Raw genomic sequence first — 27,599 nt, forward strand, 5'->3', positions numbered from 1 at the left:
CGTTTCCTTGTAGATACAGGGGCACAGAAGTGCTCGATAGACCACCACTTGGTTCCGGAGATCACACTGTCGGGGCAAAAGAATGTTTCTGTAGGGTTCGCAGGTACACCAGTAATTAACCCCATGTCCGAAGCTGTCCCAATTACAATAGGACCATTTACAGAACTGTGTCCATTTCTTTTGACAGAAAATTGTGGAGAGAACTTGCTAGGATTAAATTTGTTGAGAAAATTGGGGGCATTCATACATTGTACGGCAAATGGGGTGTTCCTCATGATGTGGCCTCACGATACACCGGTGATGGAATTTATGTCAAAAGCGTTACCAGAAGAGCTAAGTAGAGTACCAACCTGTCTGTGGGCAATGCATGATAACGATGTAGGATGCTTGAAAATAGAGCCAGCAAAAATAACTTTGACAGAAGGTGTTACACTACCACAAATTCCCCAGTATAAGATTTCTGTTGAAGGTGAGAAGGGATTAAAAAGTATTGTTACTGACCTGGTGAGATTGGGGATGGTTGAAGAAATTGCAGGTAGCACATGTAACAGCCCGATTCTTCCAGTTTACAAGAAAGGAGGCAATGAAGTACCCTATCGTTTCATAATTGATCTGCGCGCATTAAACAAAGTGGTAGACCCACAATTCCCTTTGGTCCCAGATGTCACAACGATACTGACAATGATACTGGCCACTGCAGAATACTTTAGTGTAGTTGATCTGAAGAACGCGTTCTTTAGCATTCCAGTGGATAAAAGCAGTAGATATCTGTTCGCATTCACTCTAGGAGGTCGATCATTCACATTCACACGCATTCCACAAGGATACACAGAAAGCCCGAGCATTTACAGCAGAGCGCTAAAAGAGCAGCTAGACATGCTAGAATTACCCAAAGGTTGCATACTCTTGCAGTACATAGATGACTTGTTATTAGCTGCTGACACGAAAGAGATCTGCAAAGAAAGTATTATATTACTATTGACACACTTAGCGACCAATGGTCACAAGGCAAGTTTGAAGAAATTCCAGTATAATCAGAAGGAGGTGTCTTATTTGGGTTACCTACTTTCGAAAGAAAGAAGAAGTTTAACACCAGAACGCATAGAAAGTATTTCTAGTATGCCTATTCCAAAAACTCAAAAAAGTAGTGAGAGCTGTAATAGGCATGGCCTCTTATTGTCGGCAGTGGATCAGTAATTTTGGGTTGATTGTGAAGCCGATGATAAAGTTAACTAAAAAGGATGCAGTGATGCCTTTAGAGTGGGATGAGGAATGTCAGAAAGCGTTTGAGCAATTGAAAGCCGCGTTGTGTGCTGCGCCAGTTTTAGGCACTCCTAACTATAAAAAGATCTTTAGACTATTTGTGAGTGAGAGTGAAGGATGTGCATTGGCGGTTTTGACACAGGAACAAGGTGGAAGAAATAGGCCATGCGGCTATTATTCTTCCGCGCTGGACCCTGTAGCGCACGCACTACCACGATCTTTGCGATCCGTCGCAGCGGCTGCTGCGTCAGTGAAACAAACGGAAGGAATGGTATTGGGGCACACTTCAATTCTGATGGTGCCACATGCTATAGACGTTCTATTAAATAGGACACAGACGCAACACCTCACCACAGCTAGACTGACAAGATATGAGCTCATCTTGTTTGCACCCCACATCCAAATTATGAGGTGTAGCGCATTGAATCCTGCAGAATTAATGCCATTGCCCATAGCAGAAATTGGTGACAACGAATCACCACCCCACGATTGTTTAATAGTCACTGAAGAAGAAACAAAGGGAAGAATTGACTTGAGCGACATCCCACAGACAGAGCCAGATGGGGAGTTATTTTGTGACGGCTCTTGTTTTAAATTACCTGATGGCACATCAACGGCCGCATATGCAATTACTACCCTAGAGAGTGTTGTAGAAAACAGAAGAATCCCCTACAATTCGGCACAAGCCGCAGAAATAATAGCACTGACCCGAGCCTGTGAACTCTCTGAGAATTTGAACGTGAATATTTATACTGACAGCCAGTACGCCTTTGGCGTGGTTCATAACTTTGGCCGACTTTGGGCTGAGAGGGGTTTCTTGACATCACATGGGGCCAGGATTCAACATGGCCCTTTGATTGTGCGATTGTTGTCTGCACTCACGTTTCCAAAGCGCCTAGCTATAGTGAAGTGCGAGGCGCATAAAAAAGTAACATGTAAAGTGGGAGAGGGAAACGCCTTTGCAGACAGGATTGCGAAGCAAACAGCCACAGATTTGGGAAATAAATGATGACAGTACAGACTGAGGAAGTACCTTGTATGATAGAGAATGGAGTTGCCACAGTCAAAGAAATGCAGGCTGAGGCCACGACCGAATAGATTCAGGGGTGGGCTGAGGGCTCTGCTGAGTTAGATTTGGAGGGATGTTGGGTGGACAAAGAGACCAAGAACTGGATGTTGCCAAATTGTTACGTAACCGCAATGGTTACAATGGCGCATAGCCCTACCCACATTTGCGCGAAGAAGATGGTACAGCATTTATCCACAGTATGGAAAAATGAGCAAATAAAAAAGAATGCAGAAAGGCTAGTGCAGAATTGTATTACGTGCCTGCAACACAATGTAGGGAAAGGAACCGTGACTCCAGTAGGTAGTTTTGGCCCACCCTCTATGCCATTTGAGGTGATCCATTTTGATTTCATAGAAATGGAAAGGTGCCAGAACTACAAATATGTGTTAGTGGTGGTTTGTGCATTCAGCAAGTGGGTGGAGGCATATCCTTTAAAAGACTGTACTGCCATGTCAACGGCAAAAGTAATGTTAAAGGAGTATTTCTCCCGGTTCGGGCTGCCCCGTGTCCTGTGGTCAGACAACGGACCACACTTCGTGGGCGCAGTAGTGCTACAGATCTGTGCAGGTCTGCAGATAGAGAAGAGATTCCACAGTTCCAGGCATCCCAGTTCTGCCGGGCTTGTGGAGAGACATAACAGAATCTTAAAGTCAAAGATAGCTAAAATCTGTGCTGGAAGCAAGTTGAGTTGGGTGGATCCATTACCCCTAGCGCTATTGTGCATGCGCACGTCTGTACAGGCTAAGACTGGGCTCTCCCCCTATGAAATTATAATGGGGAGACCGGCAAATGTATGGTGCGCACCGCAGCCCAAAAGATTATGTGAGGTCGAGCATCCTATGTTAAGCACGTACTGTGGCCTTTTAATGCAGAAGTTGCGTTTGATTCATCAGCAGGTGCAGGAGGCGTTACCAGTGCGATACACCGGACCGGGGAACTCCCTGGAGCCTGGAAGTTGTGTCTTAATAAAGAACTTTGAGCGGAAGACAGCATTAGCACCCAGGTGGCGCGGCCCCTACCATGTACTTTTGGCGACGCAAACGGCCAGCCGGGTGGACGATCGAAAGGCATGGACCCATGCGACACATGCCAAAGATTCCCGGGACTGCTGACAACTTTCGATGACCAGAGAAAGGAAATGGTCTCGGAAACGAAAGAAACTGTTGCCAGTCCATTGCCACAGCATCAGCCTGAGTGAGAAGTGAAAGTTGAAACAAAGCCCAAGCGAGAAGTGAAACTCAAAACAGAGCCTGAGGAGGCTGCCAGTAAGGGGAGAGGGCGAAAAGTGCCCCAACCTTGCTCAGCAGAAACGACATCACTGCCGAGCGACACAAACCCTGCATTGCAAACAAGAGCAGAAACAACGCGTGTACCCCTTTGGCGCCCACCAGTTTCTGCAAATAAACCAAAGCCAAAGTAAGAAACTACATCATTGCCACAGCGCTCATCGCTACCCATCATTGTGCCACAGGCTGACACTGAGCCTGATACTGGAAGTGCAACGGCACTATTCACGGATCATACAATACCAGGAGTGAATCGGTATAATTTGCGGCCTCGACAGGCAAAGTGATCCACAGATCTTTGGTGCTTTTCTTTTGCCTTTGGTTCCACTCACGGACGGAGTAAGAGCCAGGGGCGTAGAGGAGAGAAGTGTGAGAGTTGTGCAAATCGGACAATTCAAGACTCACGGCTCCTCAGTGCGATTATAAAAGTACATGTGTCAGGAGCCAGAGCAGGACAAGCTGGACGCACATAAGTACTAAGGCTGATAGAGTACATGTGTCCCAAGCCAGAGCACGACAAGCTGGATGCACATAGTACTCTATCAATAAAGAATTGTTCAGAAATCGTCTGAGCAGTGGGAGAAAGAACAACTAATCTTGCTCGGAGTGGATAAGTGATCGAGGCTGTGAAAGGGCTGTCAGAATTGAACTGTGACATTTTTCGTTGAACTTTTCTGGCATCGAGAACGAGAGACATTTGCGACGAACTTTGCCAGCAAGAAGAAGGGCGATGAAGAACAAATCAAGACCTGTTCCAGCCTCCTCCTGCACCCCTGCTGAAACGATGATAGATTTAGAGACTGTAAATTTAGGGGAAAAGCATGGTAAAAGGAATAAGGTACTGATTTGGATATTGGTCCTGTGTTTCTTAAGTATGGTAGTACCAACAATAACAGCTATTACACTATGGTTCCTGGAGTACGCGCACCCATTAGAAACCCTTTTGCCAAAAGCTGCTACTGAAAGCCCGGTTCATGTAATCACTGGTACTTTGCCCCCAAGGGAAGAAAGACATAGAGAAGGATACAGCAACAATACATTATTGCTCATCATGAACATGACCCATGCGGTTTTAAAGAAAAAAGATTGCTGGGTTTGTGCCCATTTACCACAGCACGGTGGGAAAGGGATAGGCTGGTATGTACAAACGTTACCATTGGTTTATTCATGTGAAGTATCATTGAGTGCAATGTTCTTTGGGAAATGGAACAAGAGTAATACGGGTCAGCTAGATGAGACCAATATGAATGAATTTGAGAAAGTGATCATGAGACCTGTGGGTTGTTCCATATACCACAAAGCTTGCGTGTTTTCACCAGATCCCAGGAGAAAGAATACACGAAAGACAACAAGACTAGATAGATTACATAGGCAAAATAGACCAACCCCGCTAGCAGAAGAAACATCAGTAATGACATTTCGAATGAGGGATGAATGGAATAAAGATGCTGTGCCCCCTGCCTATACAGTGGATCACAGCCCCGAACTGCTCCCCTATGTTTACATACAGAAAAAGGGTTCCTATAAAGTAGAAACGTTTAGCAACTGCCTGAACACAGTGGTTTTAAAGCACGAAATAGAACCTGTGTACGTAGGGGACCCTGTTTACTTTATATGTGGAAAAAAAAGCATATCCATGGTTACCTATGAACTGGGGAGGTACATGCAACCTAGGTCTACTGTTTCCAGGAGTGTTCCTCTTGGAGACAGCAGAAGTAGTCAGACGAACAAAAGGTAGAACTCAAAGGAGTAGCGAGGATGGAATGATAGCAATAGATATAGCCAAATCATTTATACCATTCTTGTCCCAAATAGAAAATTCTTACAATATAAGAAAACTGTCTAGAATATTAAAAAATACAATAAATTCAACAACGGATATTTTATTGAATATGACGTTAGAAGAAAAAGGAATAAGACTAATGGCACTCCAAAACAGGATGGCTCTCGATATAATATTAGTTGATCGTGGGGGAGTTTGCAAACTCGTAAAAACTGCATGCTGTGTGTATATAGATGATTACTCCACTACGATATTTAAAGCAATCCGTAAATTACATGTCCTAAGTTCCACACTCTCTACTGAAGAAGGGAGTTGGGGGATTGGATCCTGGTTTTGGGGATTATTGCGGTCTTGGGGATGGAAGTTAATTTCGATACTAATGATGGTACTTGGTTTATTCATAACATGTTGCTGTTGCATACAATGCTTACCAATAGTTTGCACTGAAATAACTGATGGATGTACTAACGGATATGTCCACATGGTGTCGAGAGGAAAACAAACGCATGGTCAAAATAACAGAGACACTGATGAAATAAAAACAGTAAAACATTTCATGGCTATAGACATTAATGATGAAGATGATGCTGATAATAGCATGAAAGGTTCAGAGCCCAGACTTATCCTCATCGGAGGAGGATACAATGAATGAATAAGACGTTTGGCATCCGGCCAAAAGGAGGGTTTGTCAATCTGGAAAAGTGAATACCCTACATTTGAATGACAGACGTAATTTGATGGCCGTAGGCCAACCGTCTTATGCACCGAATTATAGAAATATAGAGTGTTATGCTTTACCAACAAGCGGCCATTTTAAACGTAGCAGAATCGCCATTTTGCTTGTTAACCATTGCTCATTGCTTTCTGTCTAAAACTGCTTTGCAGCTTGCAATTCTTGCGATTTCTGCTTACTCTGCTCAACTGTTAACATTGTTGTCTGAAAATGAAAGAGCAAGGTCGCGGGACTGAGGAGTTTGTTGAAAACTCCTCATGAGTAGCCCAGAAAGGAATGCCCACGCTCCCTCTCTGTAGCCTTGAGGGAGAGCTGCAGGGCATTTAATCACTTCACAGCTTCAAGCCAGTCTCGTACGATGGTAGAATATGTTAGAATAAAACAGCTAAAGGCTTGAATTATGCTCTTCCTACGGCCCCCCTTCGCAAAACTCTGTAGAGCGTGTCGGCTCCCAGGACACGAATAGCACCTCATAGATAGCAAAGTATGGAATGTGGCTCTTCCCCCGTGTGCAGCTTGCTTCCAAGAACAGACCCACCGTGTTCTGTTCAACAACTAAAAGATGCCTCTGCACTTTCTAAATTGCACATTGTTACTAGAATAGACATCAAAAGTGTCATAATTGTCATAGCCGTTGGAAATGTCCATCGTCATTCCGAGTTCAAAGAAACTTAATAAAGGAGGGTGTTAAACATGACATAGCTTGATTGTATGATATGCATTTTGTATATATGTAACTGATGTACATAATTCGCTCTCTTGTGTCCCTCGAGGTCTAGGAGACTCACGTCGTGGGGCATGAGACCAGAATTGGCCAATTGGGACTATTTTTGCTTGCAATAAACCCTAGCATTGGGAACCTCGTGTCTGGCGCATCTTTTCGTGTATGGTTATTGCCTTGTCTCCATATCACGAGGGACTCCTAGGGGCCCCTTTCAATATCATTGGGCAAATTTACACTACACACTATGTCTCAAGATTCTCCTCCCTCTGTACACCTGTGTTTCCAATCACTCACTCTGCATTTTTCCCTTCCCCCATTGCTCTGACTTTTCCTCCTACTCCTGTTCCTAACACTGATCTTACCTCAACTACCCCTCATCTAGCTGCACTGTTCCCCTCTCTCTCCTCTTACATACTTACTTCTCGCTATTCTTCTCTTTATTCTCTCTGTCTTGCTCTACTCTTACCACTAGCTACTCCTATTTTCCCTCTTGCCATTCCTGGTCTCCCTCTACTACTGTTCTTACTCTGTTAGTAAAACTATACCATTACTACCTTTACTTTCTACAACTTCTACTGGCAGTCTATTAATGTTTCTCCTCACTAGCCCCCAGTACTAACAACTACCACTCTGCTACCCTCCACCTTTCACATCTACTATGACTGCTGCTTCTTACTACCATTCTCTCACTCGCTGCTCTCACTAGCACTATCTCCCTTTGAATTACTACTACCTCTGCCACTACTACTGCTACCACTCAGCTACTCCTACTCTATCTCTGCTCCTCACACTCTCCTCTTTCACACATAAACTCTCACCAAACCCCCTCTCTCCAATAACCTCTCACCTCCTCTGGTCTCTCGGACATCCACCACCACCTTGTGCCCTCTCCGAACTCACACCCCAAACTCACCAGGCTTCCCTTTAAATATCCCACACCATCCCAAGATTGTAAACATACCTTAGCCAATCACATACCTCTCTGCAGCGGGTGTATCATGGGGAGGGTTCCAAAAGGACTTGTAAGCCCCACCCCCTTTCCTAGGAAATCTTTTGAGTCACGTAAGGGCACAGGGGGAACTACTGTTCCCTGCCTTCTATGAGACCTTTAAATAATAGTATCTGTGGTGTGTATTATAAAGTGGACAACACATGCATGTAAGTCCAAATTCTTTATTAGCACCCCGAGCGGGGGCGTAGCCAATCAGGTTCTGCGGATCATGGGCTGAAACCTCTGCAACCCCATCTTTCCCACACTGCCCCTTTTATTTTTTTACTATTTTCCAACCCCCCTCTACCCTGCCCCACTTTCCTGATTTGCGGAGCCCCGCCTTCCATTACCATGGCAGCCATCTTAGCAAAGTATTTTTAATTATTGAACGGGATGCATGCGATGCCCTGTTCAATGAATGAAAATCCTTTTTTTTTAACACCCCAGGTTACCGCTTTGGTAATCTGGGGTGCTAATGTCGTTAGCACCCCATTCCAAGGACTGCTATGGCGATAACCTCTCTGTGCCCTCTTTATAGACCTATAACCCAGGCTGCCGGGCAATTACCCCCGTTCCAGCCCTTGAAACAGGGTTCTAATGCCATTTTATGGTTTTAAGCTTAACGCAATGACTGCAGTTTCTCTCCGGGCTTTCTCTCTATCGGCTATTCAGGCTCCAACCTTCCAACCATAACAATTGCATTATCAAGGAAGCATGTTCCAAATAATAATGCAACAGTGACAAGGGAAGGGAAGGATAAACCTGCATGTAAATTAATATAAAGAGAATGCACTTTACAACACGCCTCCTTCCATCTGAACATATTAAAATGTTACAGTTGAACTATGTACACATGTACACCAGTTTAGTCACCAGGAAACTATGTAGACCTAAAAAGGAAAATAACAAGGAACTATTTATACACGTAAATGATCATAAGATACAGACCTGTATACACACTCTTGATTGAACAGGTAAAATCTTAAATAGTAAGGCTACTTCATGAGTATACTCTATTGAGTTCTTTCGCACAGTGTCAACGACAGGCCTTACCTGTGATGGTTTCTTTGGCGGTGTTGAGTAGATGAAAGGCCTCTCTTCTCTTGAAGCCACCCTGCCAACCTGGAATAAATGGACAGGCGCAAGGAGAGGCCACATGGGAAGATGAATCAGGGGCAGGAGTTCCAGTCACAATGAGTGCCTGATCCCCAAGAAGGAGTAATAGAGGCTCCACCAGAATGGATTGGCACAGCCTCAAGGAACACTGATAGAATGTGGGTACTGGGATGGGAGCTGTAGATAGAGAATCCGACAAGATTGAATGACACAGCTTCAAGAAGGACAAATGGAACGTAGGTATTATAATGGAAGCCGTGGGGGAAAAATCACGGCAAGAGGAGAGCATAGCGAGACAGAAAACAAGGGAGCCAGGGGGGAAGGACAAGGACAGCAAGGGAAACTAGCACCACTGCAATGGGAAGAAACAAAGTTGCATTGCACCGGTCCAGCATCCTAAACTCTGTATTTGTTGTTCCTATGTGTTGCCACATAACGTGCAGAACAAGCTTTGCGTATGGCGGCCTTCTTAGTGTGGGCCACTAACTTCCAGCATTGCCATAGCAATGGGAAGCGTTTCCATTGCTCGTAAGCCCCATGTGAAATGCTGACACACTGTCACTCTCCCTTTGTTCCCCACATCACCCCCAGAAATGTTGACACTGTCGTCAAAATCTTTCTCTATGGTTTCCATCTCCCCAGGTACATACCTCTGATCCTTACATCCATGCTTAAAATCATAATGCAATTTTGAAGCTTCCCCATGACGCCTTAATGTGATCCCGGATCCGGGTGACATCAGAGGATATCATCGTTGACTTACAAAGCCAACCTGGAGTCAGCAAGGTGTAGCAAGGTGTTGATATATAGTAATTTTACTTAGGAACTAGTAACAAGCTCCCCTCACCCTGACATTTACCCCATTTAGCTACCAACGCTGGGGCCTTGCCTCAACTGGTCACTAGTAAAACATCTAGGCAAATCTATTTCCTTATCTGGATCAATCTGCAAGAACTCAAGGAGTGATTGTCTTTACACTTACATGTCTAGATTATGCCAATTAAGTGTATTTGAGGGCTCCTAAATACCTCATAAGCAAATATTTTCAGGCTTCAATTTGTGCTCACATGCCTACTTACTAATAAAAAAAGCTTTCAACAAGTCTTGCCAGCTATGAAGCCTTTGCACTGGGTTAGAGTGGCCAACCAGATCAATTTTAAGATTATCTGTGTAGCCCACAAGGCCCTGGGCTGGTCTTCATGCAGGAAAAACTCTGTCCGAATATTCCTGCGACAATACTTAGATCCGGAGTACATATACTTGCAGTGATTCCCCACTTTTAGCTTACCCAAATGGGAGGCTGTACCTTTTCATATAAAGCTCCAATTCCATGGACTTTTTTTCCCCTGTATCTCAGGCAGATGGATTCTCATTTGGCCTTCAGGAAAGCCTTGAAGATGTGGCTTTTCCCTATGTACATGTATCTTCCGATACTCGTAATTACTATACTTTAATCAGTTAATGTCATGAGGACACATTGCTGGTGAAATAGTGTGCTTCATATATGCTATTTTACCCACCAATTTGCTGCTCATATTTCTGTTAGTGACTATGACCATTCCCACACATTAACTGCCCCTTCCCACCCAAAACCCATCCTCCTGGGATCTCTTTGAGCTACCTCTGTGCTTTTTGGGGCATCTTCTGAAAGGTAATGTCTTAATTGCAGCTACAACCCAGCATCAGGTATAACACAATTGCCTTAACCAAGTCGCCTTCCGTGATTTAGAACCGAAATGACTGTCTTTGCTTCTCTTCCTTGCACTCAATTCCTATTAAAAACAACAATGACAAGGCTTTAAATAAGCACTTGCCAGGCAGCGCCATATTATGCCAAGGTACTAACACCATTTGCCAGCTGTTGCTGTTTTATGGCTAGATAGTTGACATCTCTTCCAATTCTCCAGGCAGAAACTGGGAAATACGGAGTCCCTGCCTACACAAAAGCCAACACTGCTGGCTTTGCCAATGCTTGTTCGAAAATGTGTCAAGATTTAGAATGAAGCATTTTACTGGCCCTTAGTGAGCTGTGCTGCCACTAATCGCGATGAACTATGTCTGCATTTACAGAGCACTCCTATTAAACTCAGGCTCTTAATTCCAATAAAAGATGTGTAATTACAACCCAGCCGCACAACGAGGTGGGCTTGGGAGCCACCCGGATGTAAAACAGCAATGTATCTTAGCACAAATCTCGTTAAATATTTGACAAACTAAGATATGACCCCCTTGCTCCCCCGCCCGCTTCCTAAATCAGATGACCAACGATACATGTTCTCTGCTGAGTGGACAGTATTGCAGTGCTGTTCCAGAGCAATTACGAGGATGCTCAATTTGTGATACTTAAGCACTTTAAATAATCGAGGAAAAAGAAAAGAGGGCTTAATCAAACCCTGCAGGCTTCTTCAAAGCTAGTGAAGGTCAAATGATTCCTCACATTAAAAACAGTTGGCGTGCAGCTCAGCATATATTGTATACCAAATAAATTATCCACATTGATAACGATAAATTGCTCAAGCCATTGAATCATTAAAAACAAAACAAAAAAACATGCAGTGATATTTTATAGCTGTTCGGCACAATAATGAGAGCACAAACAGGGGATCAATGAAAGTCACCTTAGAGCCTGGAAAGCGATTGGGACTGATGAGCATCCTCTGACTGAAGGGGGCAGGGAGTGCCTTAAAGAAGCACCAGCAAAGAAACACGAATTGGATGCAGCTGCTAAATGCAATGTTTCATACCAGTTAGAATGAACACATTGATTTTCAAAATATATTTGTCACGCTATTATAATGTTCTGAAGGTTTCAGTCTGCTGGAATCAATCGGGACAAACCCTTTGCTTCCTAGATGTGACGTGCATTCTTAATGCACACACTAACTCTTGTCATTGTATCAGAAACCTGTCTCCTAATCGAGCACCCATTCTTCCTCCGATTGGTCCCCCATGAATGTTTTTACATTCTATCTTCTAATGTGGCGTTAGGTACCCATTCCACGGGCAGAAACGGGGGTAATCGCAAAGAGCCCCAGTTAACGGTCTGAGCGAAGCAAGGTCAGTTAACATGGGCCTCGGGCAATTACCAGTGTTGCCCGTGGAACGGGTGCATAATGCCATTAGCACCCGTTCCCAACTCGGGAAATCTTCTTACTTGCAGTGCTTTCAACGGGACGCGCAAGCACCTTCTGGCATTGGACGGATCGCTCAGGGACAACGTGCTTGCCTTGGAAGCAAGATGGGTCCGCGCTTAGAAACCGCTGGGTATTAAGCACATTATAAACTAGAAGGCTCATGGAAACACGGCAAGGGGGAGGGTGGCGGCTATGTTGGAAGTAGCATTCTGGTGCTCATTCATTTTCTGTGATGGTTTGCACTCCATTGATAACTGAATCCAATGGAAACATAAACATGTAACAAGGCAAATAAAGGAAAACACAAAAGAAAAGTATACCAAAAAGAATGTTACTGTTTCTTAAAGTGAAGTGAATACACACAAGAAAAGCACAAACAGTGCATTTAACGAAACAACTATTAGATTGAGAAATACAAAGAAAACAAGGAGACGTATTTGAATGGTGTTAAGAACAAAACTAGAATGCAAGCATGTAACAAGGAAAATAAAGGCAAATAAAACAGTGAAGATTTAAATAGAATTGTACTGTTTTGGAAATTAGAGGGAATACACACGAGAACAGCACAGACAGTGTATCATGTTAAACAAGTAATACATTGAAGGATAACAAGAGAACACGGAAAAGTAAATACATTTTGTTAAAGAACAAAACTTTGAATGCAAATTGGTCCAACATAACAACCAAGATAAAAAGTAGACTGGCATAAGAAAAAAAAAGAAAAAAAACAGAAAGCATCAGAGCAGTATGCCGACACAAAAGTCAGCACTGGGAATTGGCAGATAGAATACAAACATCTGGCAAAGCAACCAAAAAAAAAATAATTAGACAAGTGCTGGTAGTGTCAAGAGCAAGGCATACTAGGGAAGTAGAAGGGTGGATGTGAGGAGATCAGAGGGGAGACAGACAATTATCTTGAATTTAATTGTACATTGCCAAAGAAAGAAATAGAGCAATTGTGGAAGTGGAAAAAGGGTGGAATAGAGGACAAGGAAGAGGAAAGCGTGATGGGGGTGTGAGAGTGGACAAAAGTAGAGTGAGAGGAAGATGTCGGGTTTGAGAGGTTTGAGGAAGAACCATCATCAGATCAAAGAGAAGACCTCTGATTACGTTGCTCTGATAAAGGTCGCCAATCATTTTTGATGGAGGATTCAGAGTGGTGGCCACTTACGGAGATGATTTGGTGAGTTTCAAGTCCAGCCTTGGCTTTTAACTGAATAGCTGTAGCACGGTTACAGTGATTTGTGTAGATGGTAGACAAATTAGCGTGCACAGAGATAGTCTTCATTATGGAGCCAAGAACATTTTTGCCAAGAGGCTTGTTTGAATACCAGACAGTGGATGTGGCAAGACTGGAGGGAGACATTTTGAAAGGATAGACAAAAAAACAAGGGGCAGTGGGTGGTAATTTGGAGAGGTTTAATTCCAGTGAAGAGACAGGACAGAAAGAAGAGGTTTTAGAGGCATACATTGCGCCAGAGAAAAGAGTTTGGGAGCGTTCATTTAGACTTGCACAGTTTTTAGTGGGTTCATTAAAGGACAGTGGCGCAAACTTTATTGCCATGTTCATCAAAGAATATGGTGAAGGCGTTGCGAATAAGAAAACAAAGTCCTTCAAGGCGTTTCCACGCAAAGTGCAAAAGAATGTCAAACCAGACTTTATATTGTAGAGTTACTGGGTCAGCACAATCAAAGACTGGAGAAGAGCATAGAATCTGTAAATCTGCAGTCGAGATGTGGGGTTTTTGAGCTGTAGTATCAAGTACAGGACAGCAAGATTGCTTGATTATGGAGTAAAACATGTTGACTGGACAAAATTCTTCACTGCGTAGGAGATTAAAAGGTGCATTAAAGGGTCACACGGACCCTTGATTGGCTCAGTGCCACCAACTGCAATATCAGCGTACTCTCGAATGCCCCTTGCATCTGGCCCGATCACCACATTGTCACCTTCAGCATTGACGCTGCCTCCCTACCCTCGCCCCCTACCACCCCAGCCACTCGCACTAGAAATAAAAAAAACATAACCACAGAAAAACTACTCCCCTTCATCCTTCCCACCCTCAACAATGCCCTGGACTCTTGCTCGGACCCTACCATCTTAGCAGACATGTACAATCAGTCAGTGCTTCCAAACAGCGCGCTCACCTCAATTCGTGGTTCACTCCCCAAATCAGAGTGTTACGCAAAGAGAAACGCACTGCAGAATCACGTTGGAAAAGCCACCCTTCTAACACCCATAAGGACGGTTTTCTGCTAGCCACTATCAACTATAAAGAAGCTATATTCCAGGCTAAAAAAGATTCCTACAACAACCGTATTGTGTCAGCCCAGTCTAACACCAAGGAACTATTCAAAATCCTTAAGGAACTTGAGACACCAGAACCCCTCCCCCCCGACCCGTGTACCAAAGACAGTGCTTTGTGCACGAACATCCAGACAGCACTCCTGGGTAAAATTGCTACTCTCCAAACTAAAATTAGAGACAAAAAAAATCCCTTCAGTCTGGCCAACCACTGACCACTCCCCTACTTAATACTCCGCTAGCCATTCCTTCTCATAAACCATTCTCCTTCTCCCCGCTCACCACCTCTGAAGTAGAAAAAATCATAAATAACCTCAAACCATCCAATTGCCAAGGTGACCCCTGCCCGGCACCTATCATCAAGGAAGCATCTCACGACTTAGCCCCGTTCATCACAGCATTCATAAATGCCTCCTTCAAATCGGGAATAGTACCGGATAACCTGAAGGTTGCCTGGGTTATCCCACTCCTCAAAAAACCCTCCCTTGACCCTAACATCCCAACCAACTTTAGACCAATCACTACGCTCCCGTTCTTGCTTAAGATCCTAGACCGCGCAGCCTACCTGCAGATTCAAGACTACCTTGAATCTAAAAATCTCCTAGGGTTAAGACAATCAGGATTCCAGCCTAAACATGGCACTGACTCAGCCTTGATTGACTCAAAAACTCAGATGGAGACACTAAAGGATAATGGGATGTTAGCTCTTCTCCTTCTCCTTGACCTCCACGCGGCCTTCTATTTGGTCAACCACCAAATACTCTGCCAACATCTCAAAACTGCGGCCCACTTCTCTGACTCCGCAAATGCCTGGATCCATTTATTCCTGAGCAACAGATGTATGAGGCTCTTCTCACCGACAGCATCGGCAGACCCGTCCCCCATTCACTGCGGTGTTCCCCAAGGCTCCTGAATGTCACCTACGTTGTACAACGTATTCACGAAGCCCCCCTTCGACGTGCTCGACTATCTGGGTGTAACCTACACTAACTACACGGACGACACCCAGATACTCATTCCTATCACGGGTGACTACACCATTGACACCAAAGCCTTAAATGATGTCTATCTGGTCATCCAGGCCTGGATGGCACATCACAAACTTTGCCTCAATGATGACAAGACCGAGCTCTTACTACTTGGATCAAGCCATCGCCTCAACAAATTAGATCTAACGTACAAGTCCTTCACCATTGACGGCAACGTTATCAAGGTCTCCAAAGATACTAAAATGTTAGGTGTCTACCTTGACTCCACACTCTCACTGAACAGACAAACAAATGAAGTAAGGTCGGCTTCAGCCTATACCTGTAAACTCATCACTGCCTGCAGACCCTTTCTAAACTCCAGCAACTGCATTACCCTCGCTAGAACACTCATTATGGCCAAAATTGACTACTGTAGTGCTCTCTACCTTGGGACCAGTCAGTCCAACCTCAACACATTGCAAACTGTTCAAAATAATGCAGCTTTAAACATCCCGAGACGCTCCCACATCTCCTCCGTCAGAGCTGACTTATGTTGGCTCCCGGTAAAACAAAGAATTGCCCTGAAAACCCTAGCCTTTACCCACAAATGCCTGAATAACATGGCCCCACCCTACCTATCGTCCCGTTTTACACTCCACACATCCACTCGACCCACGAGATCAACCCAAACCCACAGCCTCACCCTGCCTAGATTGAAACTCCAAAAAGCAGGTGGCGTGAGTTTCCCAGTTTAAGCTTCCAAACTCTGGAACACTTTGCCTACTCCTATCAGAACTGAACGGTCGTTCCTAACCTTCAAGAACAATGCCAAAATGTGGTTGTTCTCTCATGGCCCATAAGGCTCCTCTCCCTGACCTGCCTGCCATTTGTCATACAAGTTTTAGGTATACACCCCTTCTTTGTATTTGTACCTTAATCTGCCAATGTATCTCCTACTGTACACTTTATTGTATATATTTGTGTGTGTAAATTTACTGTGCATGCACTGTTTACTGTACCTTGTTTACAAGATTATGCGCCCGGTTGCTCCTGAGCCTGGCTTGCGCTTTATAAATAAACAAAACTTCAAACTTCAAAGGGGGCAGATGAAAGATGACCGTTGAGTCCAGCTCTGATAGAAACTAAGGCCTGAGGAGGATAAGGTTTCCCATTAGTGGTGCACACTTCTACGTAAAAATAGTGAAGCAGGGTGTTCAACTCAGAGGATGGTAGAGTTTCAAAAGGTTTTACAATATGCTTTTCTTGCAGCCAATTTCGAGAGACCACCACAGCCCATTTAGTGGCATTTTTCGTGGGTTCAGCATCTTTTTCAAGTGCAATTTCGTTTAAGGTATCATCATTGAAGGAACAGTGGTGTTTTTGGGGTGATTCACCATCTGCTAGCCAAACAGAAGAATACGCACTGCCATCACTATCCAACCAATTGGAAAAAGAAGCAGTTGAAAGTCACGTGACATAGCTCACCATCTGCCGTAAGAAGAAAGACATCCGGGGTGGAAACGTCGTGGGCTGGAGCAGTGGAGGCCCCATCTGTGGAAGGCAATGCTGAGCTATAAGACATTGCAGAGTTGCCAGGAGTTGTGTCAACAAGGTGCCACATTACGGGTTAATATGCGGACCGAGGATCGTGAATGCAGCTTCACAAAAGAAAGAAAACTGCGACACGGATCCAGTGTTGGCAGTGAGCAGTAGGAGATTGGATGCAGAGAAAAAGTAAGATGTCAGATGGAGCGCGGGCTGGGATTGTCTATTCCAGCCTGCGGTTCCACTTGCCCGATAGGTTTTCAGGGAGTTCCAGGGTGCTAATGCTTCTTAATGAATAATTCTCATTATATGAGTTATCACATATGCTAATTTCTTTGATTAATCATTAAACCAATCTCATTGTGGATTTGTGTTTTCTAGAATGATTTCATCTAGCACATTGATTTACCAAGCTGAATGGATAGGTCGCTGCGTATTCTATGTTCATGAAGCACCTTGTGTAGCACAAGATCCTGAACGGTGAGCAGTGCATGTAGCACATGTGTCTCACACGTTTTTTAGAATATGACCTTTTACCTCAGTAAAAGCAGATCACCTGGAAGGAGTACATCTCAGCCTTGCATCTTGGTTATGTCATAATGTAGTATTAACCATTCTGTCTCGTTTTGTGGAGCTGGAGGCCTCGTGTACCTCTGTTGTTGTGCTTGAAACAAGTGTTCGGACAATGCCCAGAACCGTGAGAGTTGTTTTATTGTCATATCCATTGCCCCCGATGCTCAGATCCTGCTAATTTCCAACTTACACTACCTACACATCGGCCTGCCAAACAACCCTGCACCTCGTACACTCCCTCCCACCTTTACAAGAGGCTAACACCCTTTATACTGTCCACCACTCCCACCAACCCACCACAATCAAGTCCTATACAGCTGCCTCTTTCCTCCTCTAACCTAACAATGCTTCGATGACATACTTTGTTAGCCACAAACTGAGTAGGATAACTACACATGGAACATCCCTTTGGTAACACAGACGCCGCATAACCTTCACGACTCATTTAGAAACTTAGCAGCACACAGAGAATGGGAACTTCCAATCTGTCCTCATCATGTCAGATTTTCACATGCTGACTCCAATATGTCAGGCTTCCCATCATCAAATATGGTCATTGTTGATGTCCTTACAGTTTTATTTGGGATTGCCCGCATGATAGCTGGGTTGTCCTGCTCTCTGTAAGTGTCTCTTTGCTTCAACACTGAACACAGTGGAATTAAATGAGGACCATTTCACTTCAGATTGAAACAGCTTTCAGAAAGCCCCCAGCTTTGAAAATTGTGACAATAAAGAAAACAATAGGTACCAGTCACAAGGCTTGTACATATTGCTTTTTTTGCTGGGCTAATCAGCCATATTGCCCACAGGTCCTAACGCTATTTTGGCCCCATTCTATCTTTGATACACGTTGTGCAGAGAGAAGCTGTTTATTAGTTCACAACTTGTTCGCTCATTGCCATTCAAACACTAACTTCTAGAAAGATACGACACAGAAAGGTGTGTGCTGGGTTAATGTGTGCATTGGGATTCTAAGGCAGTTTGGGAAAAATAGGAGGTTGAAGATAGAGAAGTGGTGGGTGCTGAGGGACTTGGGGGCATGCATGGGCGATTTTGGCAGATATCTTAGCTTAGAATAGCAGCAATGTCCATTTGTGGAACTGCAGGAAAGTTCCCAAATAGAAATTCTGGGACAGTTTATCCAAGTCAAAAGGTGACTGTGATGATTTGGATTCTGTTCTGCTGCAGGAGTACAAGAGTGAGTAGGAGTAAAATGTCCCAATCAGCCCTCATACTTCTACAATCCAAAACACAAAGGAGAAGGAAGGCTGTGCTCTTAAAAAAGGGTATGCAGATGAACCAAACAACACAGTGTCGCAGTCCAAAATAAAGGGAATGCCCCATCAAGGTTCTATACAAATATCCATACTTTAAACAAACACATCATCTGCACGTAGAACAAATACTCCCACCACAAAGGGAGAATAGAGATGATGCAACACACTAAAGAAATTAGCACTTTGAGCATAGTTCCAGGGGTAGTAGATAAAGTAATAACCCCAAAAACAATATTGGCTGAAAACAGGAAAATTCATGACCTAACCAGTCTCTGGGGTCCAAACGGACCGCGGGGGGCAGTTCAGTGTCAACAGTACCTGGATAAGTTCTTGGGGGCCGGATGTTGTCAGACACAAGGTCAAACATAGATTCAAGCTGATCAGGCTCAGTTCAGGCATGAAGGATTCTGGAGGTCTTAGCAGCAAGCGGGCATTGAGTAGGGGTGAATAGGGCTGAATACAGGTGGTCTGTGCGGTAGAAGGGTGGCTCTCAAAGTTTCATGTTGGTGTGGTCCAAGGAATGCTTTGCAGTTGGCCAGGCAGGTCAGGCTTTAGCCGCCAGGAGGGGTCAATGAGTGATGCAGGCGATGGTTGTCGAAGTGGTGATCTATAGTACATCAATGGGCGATAAATAAGGCGGCAGTTCAATGGCTAGCTGGGCTAAGCCATGGTTTCAACCCCCGGTTAAAGTTAGTGTGTGACTCTCTAATAATTAATTTTGGGTCCTGGCATTGTGCGGTTGCTTCGGGCCTACCAGGTAATGAGCTTTGGATGGGGCACAATGCAGTTTTGAGCTGGTTGAAGGTGTACACAATGTTCGATGTGGTGGAGGAGCGCAGCAACCAGCGCCAGTGACTTCTCTCTTGTTCCAGGTGTGGTGAACATGGAGTGACCAGTTCAGTGCTGTAGAACAGGGAGCTTCAGCTGGTCTGGTCCTTTGTTTGTTGCTGGTCCAGTCTGGGGTTGTCAAGAATAGAATGGTTCCATTCAGGGTCTGCTCTCCCAACCCAGGAGATTCTGGCACAGTGGAGGGTCCTGATCCACAGCAGAGATTACTCCCAATGTGCCATGGGAGTGGTAGCGGACAGATCTTCTGTCTGTCTTGCATGATCACATCAAGCTGAGGGCTTTGAGGAGTACAACTGTCTCAAGGTTAGTCCATCACGATCTTCAGAACAAATCTAGGGCCTTAAAGGATCTGAGAGGAACAGACTGGATCTGCTGAAGGAGTGGAAGTCCCCTTCTTTTAATGGCAATAGTCTTCAAGTGGTTGGACTTAAGGTAGCTTGCCTTGGTTGTCCAATTCCAGTTCTGGAACAGAGTGCATTTTGCCCTGTTGATGTCACACCCAAAGTGCTTTGCTCCAGAGGTTGTGGAGGGAACAGGAAAGAGAGAGTGAGGGGTACAGTGAAAATCAAGATGCTGGCAGTATTTTTCCCATTGACTAGAGCCCTTCTGCCTATCTTTATCTTGCCTCCTCCCTTCTCACTGAGAATAAAGGCCTTTAGAGATGCAGCACCCTGGTGCGAAACTACATCTTTTGAAGGGATGTGCTCCCTTCATGCCCATGCCCACGACAGCTGCCGGGTGGAGGGTGTTACCAGGCTTCACAAAGAGATCAATGAGGAGGCCCGGCCCACCAGGTTTCTGTCCTGCCATTGGCTGAGCTACACCCGGCGGACCAGAATGCACATCATCTTCCACAGCAGCGCTGACTCACAAGAGCTGACACATGTGTAATATCAATTGGGATATGGCTGCCGTGATCATAAGCAGTACCATGCACTATGCCTAAGCGTCGGCATAGTTAGAGTTCACCCCGCCACCAGCATGGGCGACTTATGTTCATCACCGTTTTGGGTACAGGGGGGACATATCTTAAATGCTGGCCCTGCACTGCAGTAACTTGGCTGTCTCTGCATCTGTCAAGTGGGAACCTTGTGACCTTCAAACCTGTTCTGTCCCATGAGTAGAGCAGGCGACATAGATCAGATTACTGATGGGGCAGGGCTCGAATTCACTATGGAGTCAACAGAAAAGGGGAATCTGGTGAGCAGATTACCCCTTTTTGAGACAGAATTACCCTCTTTGTTGAAGGTATTAATACAAAAAAGGGCTTTTAGACCCTTGCCAGATGGCAATTGCTCACAGTGACCTAGGCCACTATTAGTATGTGTGAGAGGTGAATGTTGCTGGCAACAAAAGGGAGGGGAGTGCCACAGTCAGAATGAATAAAGTAAAATGTGGCCTTTAGCTATGAAGGCAAAAGATTTGTGTGTGTTCCTTGTTATTCTCGTGTGACTTATGAGGTAATGCTTTAATGCAGGAGGACACATGTTAGGAAAGGTTGTGTGGGCTCTGGCTTGCATATTGTACATGATGCTTATCAAAGGTACAATTCATGGTGTAAGCTAAGAGACCTCTCACCTTGAACCTGTACCTTGAACCTAAGAAAAGATCTTACCTGCAGAGTGGCTCCTGGCTCATCTGTGCCAGAGCGGGTCTTATCAACACTCAGTGACTGATGAAACTGCACAATAGCAAGACAGCAAGCGCTACCTCGTCAACAACGATGTGATTAATAATACTAAGCAATGCATCATCCATATGCAATGCAATCACGTAATCATGCCGGATATATGTAAGAATGATATCCCACTGTGAAAGAGTTTTCAATAATAACTTTAGGCAACTCATAAGGAATTGAATGTTGTCAGGGAAAAACAACATTTGAAATTTCTGCGCACGGTCACGTTCAGCTAAATATTAAAATGGCAACAGCAATAAATATCACAATGCGTTCCAGGCACTCATTGTGGCCGAGCTCTGAAACGATTGCCTTTGGATTCCATAAATAAAGACGCAGACATTAGGGAGGACAAACAAGGCATGACTAGAACAGCAATGCAAATGCAATGACAACATTCTGTGACATTCTTAACTGGAAAGTTAGGAAATGAATGGCGTTTATTCTGGGCTAAGGGTCTCTGAGGTCTAGAAGACTGGACACATTGGATGTGGCTATGAATCCTGATGAGGCGGTGCGCAGTGAGTGGTATGCATGCCACTGTTGGCCAGGTATCATGGCATAGCAGCTTACTGGTGAGTAGCATGTTGGGAATGTATTGTTTGAAAGGAGTCTACAGGGGCTCTGAGATGTGAAGCAGGAGAGCACCAACTGCGGTAGTGGCATTTCCGGAACGACTTACCTTTAGGACTTATCTGCCACCAAGTATTAAAGCTCAATTCCTTTTTTTTGCATGCAGCTCCTGAGTGTCTTTTGGAACGAGCTAACTTTAGATTGTTATACTGAGTGACACCAATATTAAAAAGAACACTGCTGCTTTGGGTGGATAGTTGCAGGCACCCGCCAGCCCTCAACACATGATCGAAGAAAATCGTACCTCCTTTTGCCAAACTGTGGGACGTCAGTGTCTTGGGGAGAGAGCAAAGCGGTGAGATAAGGTAGCGTGGCTGCATAACGCCAGTAGCTGCGCTTACCCTGGACCAGTATACAGGGCTGCCAAACAGCAAACGCTGAGCAGGGAACGTGTATTAGTGGGGTGCGCGGGAAGTGCTACACGTGATTTCAGCAGGGTACGTGTATTTCTGGGGTGCGGGGAAGTTTAACACGCGATTACAGCAGGGTATGTGTATTACTGGGGTGCGCGGGAAGTTCCACATGCGATTTCAGCAGGGTATGTGTATTCCTGGGGTGCGGGGAAGTTTAACACACGCTTACAGCAGGGTACGTGTATTACAGGGGTGCGCGGGAAGTTCCACACGCGATTTCAGCGGGGTACGTGTATTTCTGGGGTGCGGGGAAGTTTAACACGCGATTACAGCAGGGTACGTGTATCACAGGGGTGCGCGGGAAGTTCCACACGCGATTTCAGCAGGGTACGTGTATTCTGGGGTGCGGGGAAGTTTAACACGCAATTTCAGCAGGGTACGTGTATTACTGGGGTGCGCGGGAAGTTCCACACGTGATTTCAGCAGGGTACGTGTATTTCTGGGGTGCGGGGAAGTTTAACACGCGATTTCAGCAGGGTACATGTATTACTGGGGTGCGCAGGAAGTTCCAAATGCGATTTCAGCAGGGTACGTGTATTTCTGGGGTGCGGGGAAGTTTAACACGCGATTACAGCAGGGTACGTGTATTACAGGGGTGCGCGGGAAGTTCCACACGCGATTTCAGCAGGGTACGTGTATTTCTGGGGTGCGGGGAAGTTTAACACGCGATTACAGCAGGGTACGTGTATTAAGGGGGTGCACGGGAAGTGCCACACGCGATTTCAGCAGGGTACATGTATTTCTGGGGTGCGGGGAAGTTTAACACAGGATTTCAGCAGGGTACGTGTATTACTGGGGTGCGCAGGAAGTTCCACAAGCGATTTCAGCAGGGTACGTGTATTTCTGGGGTGCGGGGAAGTTTAACACGCAATTTCAGCAGAGTACATGTGTTACTGGGGTGCGCGGGAAGTTCCACACGCGATTTCAGCAGGGTACGTGTATTACTGGGGTGTGCTTGAAGTTTGACACGCGATAGGCCCTGTGCGAGTGGGGTACGTGTATTTCGGGGTGAAGGGGAGTGTGGGTCCTCCCAGGTGTTCCCTCTACACCCTCCACGGCCCCTGCAGGCAGACCACACCACAGGGGACTACCCTGCACCCCTGGTCATGTCCCGCAGGCAGCCCATCCACCATGGGCATGCCCCCCCAGCCAAGCCACATGTCACCTTGCACTAGTGATCACCAATGCATTACCCCCTTGCACCCTTACCCCCCAGCAGTGCAGGGCACCTGCCAGCAGGCCCCCACTCATGTCCCCCAGCACCCCCACCCCCCAAGCAGTGCACGGCACCTGCCATCAGGCCCCCACTCATGTCCCCCAGCACCCCCACTCCCGAAGCAGTGCAGGGCACCTGCCAGCAGGCCCCCACTCATGTCCCCCAGCACCCCCCCCAGCAGTGCAGGGCACCTGGCTGCAGGCCCCCACTCATGTCCCCCGGCACCCCCACCCCCCAGCAGTGCGTAGCACCTGCCAGTAGGCCCCCACTCATGTCCCCACTCATGTTCCCTTGCACCCCCACCCCCCAGCACTGAAGGGCACCTGCCAGCAGGCCCCCACTCATGTCCCCTTGCACCCCCACCCCGCAGCAGTGCAGGGCATCTGCCAGCAGGCCCCCACTCATGTCCCACTCATGTCCCCTTGCACCCCCACCCCCCAGCAGTGCAAGGCACCTGCCAGCAGGCCCCCACTCATGTCCCCTTGCACACACACTCCCCAAGCAGTGCAGGGCACCTGCCAGCAGGCCCCCACTCATGTCCCCCAACACCCCCACCCCCCAAGCAGTGCAGGGCCCCTGCCAGCAGGCCCCCACTCATGTCCCCCAGCACCCCCAACCCCCAGCAGTGCAGGGCACCTGCCTGCAGGCCCCCACTCATGTCCCACTCATGTCCCCTTGCACCCCCACCCCCCAGCAGTGCAGGGCACCTGCCAGCAGGCCCCCACTCATGTCCCCTTGCACCCCCACCCCGCAGCAGTGCAGGGCACCTGCCAGCAGGCCCCCACTCATGTCCCACTCATGTCCCCTTGCACCCCCACCCCCCAGCAGTGCAGGGCACCTGCCAGCAGGCCCCCACTCATGTCCCCTTGCACACCCACCCCCCAAGCATTGCAGGGCACCTGCCAGCAGGCCCCCACTCATGTCCCCCAGCACCCCCACCGCCCAGCAGTGCAGGAAACCTGCCAGCAAGCCCCCACACATGTCCCCTGCACCCCCACCCCCCAGCAGTGTGGGGCACCTGCCAGCAGGCCCCCACACATGTCCCCTGCACCCCCACCCGCCAGCAGTGCAGGGCACCTGCCAGCAGGCCCTGACACATGTCCCCAAGCCAACACGTCATCACAATCTAGATCCCTGGCCCTTATGGCCAGCCTCCACATGCCAAAGACCCACCCAAGTATTGCATCCACCGACATAGAAATGCCAATTACATGACACAACCCCAATGGCAAGTATGTAAATGAACACATGTCCGTCACACACACACAATGGGTGCAAGTGAATGTCAAAACCCATATCATGACATGCATGAAACCAATGAGATGATAGCACAAATGGAAGTATAAAAAAAGATATATTAAAGATAACATGAATGTAAATCAAATTAAACACACAACAATGGGAATAACAAAAGAAATGGTCCATTTCCGATAAATTATGAAAATCAAGAAAACATAAGCAAAAGAAATCCAAAAAGAAATGTTGTCCAAAGTCACAGTTCAAAAAATCAAATCCAATGGAAAATAAAAAGTAAAAATCATTGCTCCATGGTGAACACAAAAAAAATATTTAAAAAGATGAATCCAATGTAGAACTATGTACAATTGAAGAATCCAGGGTCCATGAGCCCAACCTAAGAAATGAAACCTACCAAAAACTACTACCTAATAAAAAAACTATATACAAAAAAGTGGTGCATTGTCCAAGTGGTCCAAAAAACGAAAGGAAACCTAATACTAACTAACTAACTATTTACATGGGCAGCGGGCAAGTCCAACGGCTCACTTGTTGATGTCCCGGGCCAGGGCATCATCGAACTCCTGCTCGATGTCCCGGAGGCGGTCCTCTTCCATGGCCCTGAGGGTTCGCAGGGACGATGACATCTGGATCTCCAGGTCCGTGCGAATGGCCTCGAGGCACTCGGCCCGCCTCAGGGCCCTACGCATGGAATTCTCCGCCCTGACCATCGTGAGCCGTGCCTCTTCCTCTCGCTGCCGCTCCGTATCTATCTGCTGGCCCAACCGCTGCCACACGGAAGACACTCCCATTCCTGGCTCCTCCTGCCCTATGGCCGATGCCTGCCCCTCCGATGTTGATGGCCCTGAGCCATCATTGCTCCCACCTACAGCCTGCTCCTGCTGCTTCTGCTGCTGTCCATGTACCCTGTCCGATGGTGCCTGCACATCCTCCATCTGCTGGTCTCCAGTTGTGGTGTCCACCCCTGCTGGACCGCCAACTCCCGACTGTGGCAGGGATGGGATCTCCACCAAGCTGGCTGTGTTGGTCAGGCCAGGTCCACAGGGGGCCCTGGTGGAATCTGGGCCGGAAGACGATGTGGAGAACGACCGGCGCATAGCCTCCACAGAGGAGGAGAGGTCCGCCAGAGTGCGCGTCACATGTAGGAACACACCAACCAGGGCCCCTCCCAGCAGTGCCGCGTCACGGCGCTGCTCTTCGTGATGGCGTGGGATCTCCGCCCAGGAAGAAAGCACATCATCATGAATGACACGCGTACGCAACGTGACACTCACCAGGACGGATCCCATACGGTTGCGGGACCCCTGGCCCACAGGTAGTGGAGAGGCAGGTGATATGGCACTCTCCCCTACCTGTGGACGGGCCTGGGACAGGGCCTCCCTGCTGGTGCATGATGGTGCAGTCACAGGGTCAAGGACAGCGACATGCACAGGCCCCTCCGCGGTGACCTGTGCTGCCTCCTGACCCTGGCCCTGGACTGCACCACTTGTAACAGTGGTACTACCCCCACCAGGCCCCATGTGCGGCTCAGTAGCGGGCTCCTCCTCCTCCGTGGAGACCATGAACCTGGATGTCTCCACACCGTCTTCCGCCTTTGGAAGCCCCAGTGGGGGCTCACCCGGCCCTTCCACCACAGCCGTTGTGGCAGACGCGGCACCAGCCCCCTCGCTACGGATGATGGTAATTCCTGGGAGGGTGGCTTGGCCATGAGTCGCCGCCCGTTGGAGGCATCCCCGCCGCTTGGCTCCACAGCGCCGTCCCCGCCCTCTTCTTCACTTGATGCTGCATAGAGGGAGACATAGAACACAAGCATCAGGGTACAGCACAAAATACCCTAGACAGGAAGCAATAACACATGAGTGGCCCTGTCAAATGTCACTTCCATCCTGTCCTTCCTCAACACATTGGTCAATGCATGCAACACACATGCAGAAACTCTCCCGGCGCCTGCAATCAACATCAACACCCATGTACAAGTGCCCCTGTAAACCAAGATGTTGCCTTCAAAGTCACATGCATCCATGGCATTTCAAAGTCAAACACACACTTCTCTGGCGCACACACACACACACACATGTGCACCATATATGTATATGACATCAGCACCCATTCCTCACCCCCCCCTCCATGTCCAGGAACAGAGACTGGCATGCTTTCAGGTGTGCATTATGCATAGAGGTCCCCATGTTGCATTAAAACACATGCACCTACCATGTGGTTCACACATAACTGGTGTCACATGCATGACCATGATGTCCCTGCACACACACATCCGTAATTGGCCTATGTCACACATACAGGCAAGTATCAGACTGCCAGCACACTGCAACATGCCCTGTCTCACACAGCAATGCTTGGCCACTTACCGCTCAACTCCAGACGGGACTGCCTCCGAAGGATCTGGGCGTGGAGCGCTGGGCCTACGCATTCCAGGACCCTCATCTGGATGTTGCTCAGGCTGACCCGGCCCCCCTCCGCGAGGCGCCGGGCCTTGTTGAGGGTCCTGGACCTGAAGTCCTCCCAGCGCTTCTTGACATGATGGAATTCGCAGACTGTCACCCCCTCCGCGTTGATGGCATTCACGATGTCCTTCCAGATCCTGGTCCGTCCTTCCTTGTTGGCGCATCTTGTTCCGAAGAGGGCATCATAATGCCCCAGGACATGCTCCACCAGGACACCAACTTCGGTGGCAGTGAAGCTGGTGGCCCTCTGCCTCTCTGGCTGGGGGTTGCCAGTGGTGCCAGATGGAGATGTGCCCGACATGGCAACCCCAGAGGCAGGAGTGG

Source organism: Ambystoma mexicanum, chromosome 3q (genome assembly GCF_040938575.1).
Source record: "Ambystoma mexicanum isolate Mex_15411 chromosome 3q, UKY_AmexF1_1, whole genome shotgun sequence".
NCBI classification, from domain to species: domain Eukaryota; kingdom Metazoa; phylum Chordata; class Amphibia; order Caudata; family Ambystomatidae; genus Ambystoma; species Ambystoma mexicanum.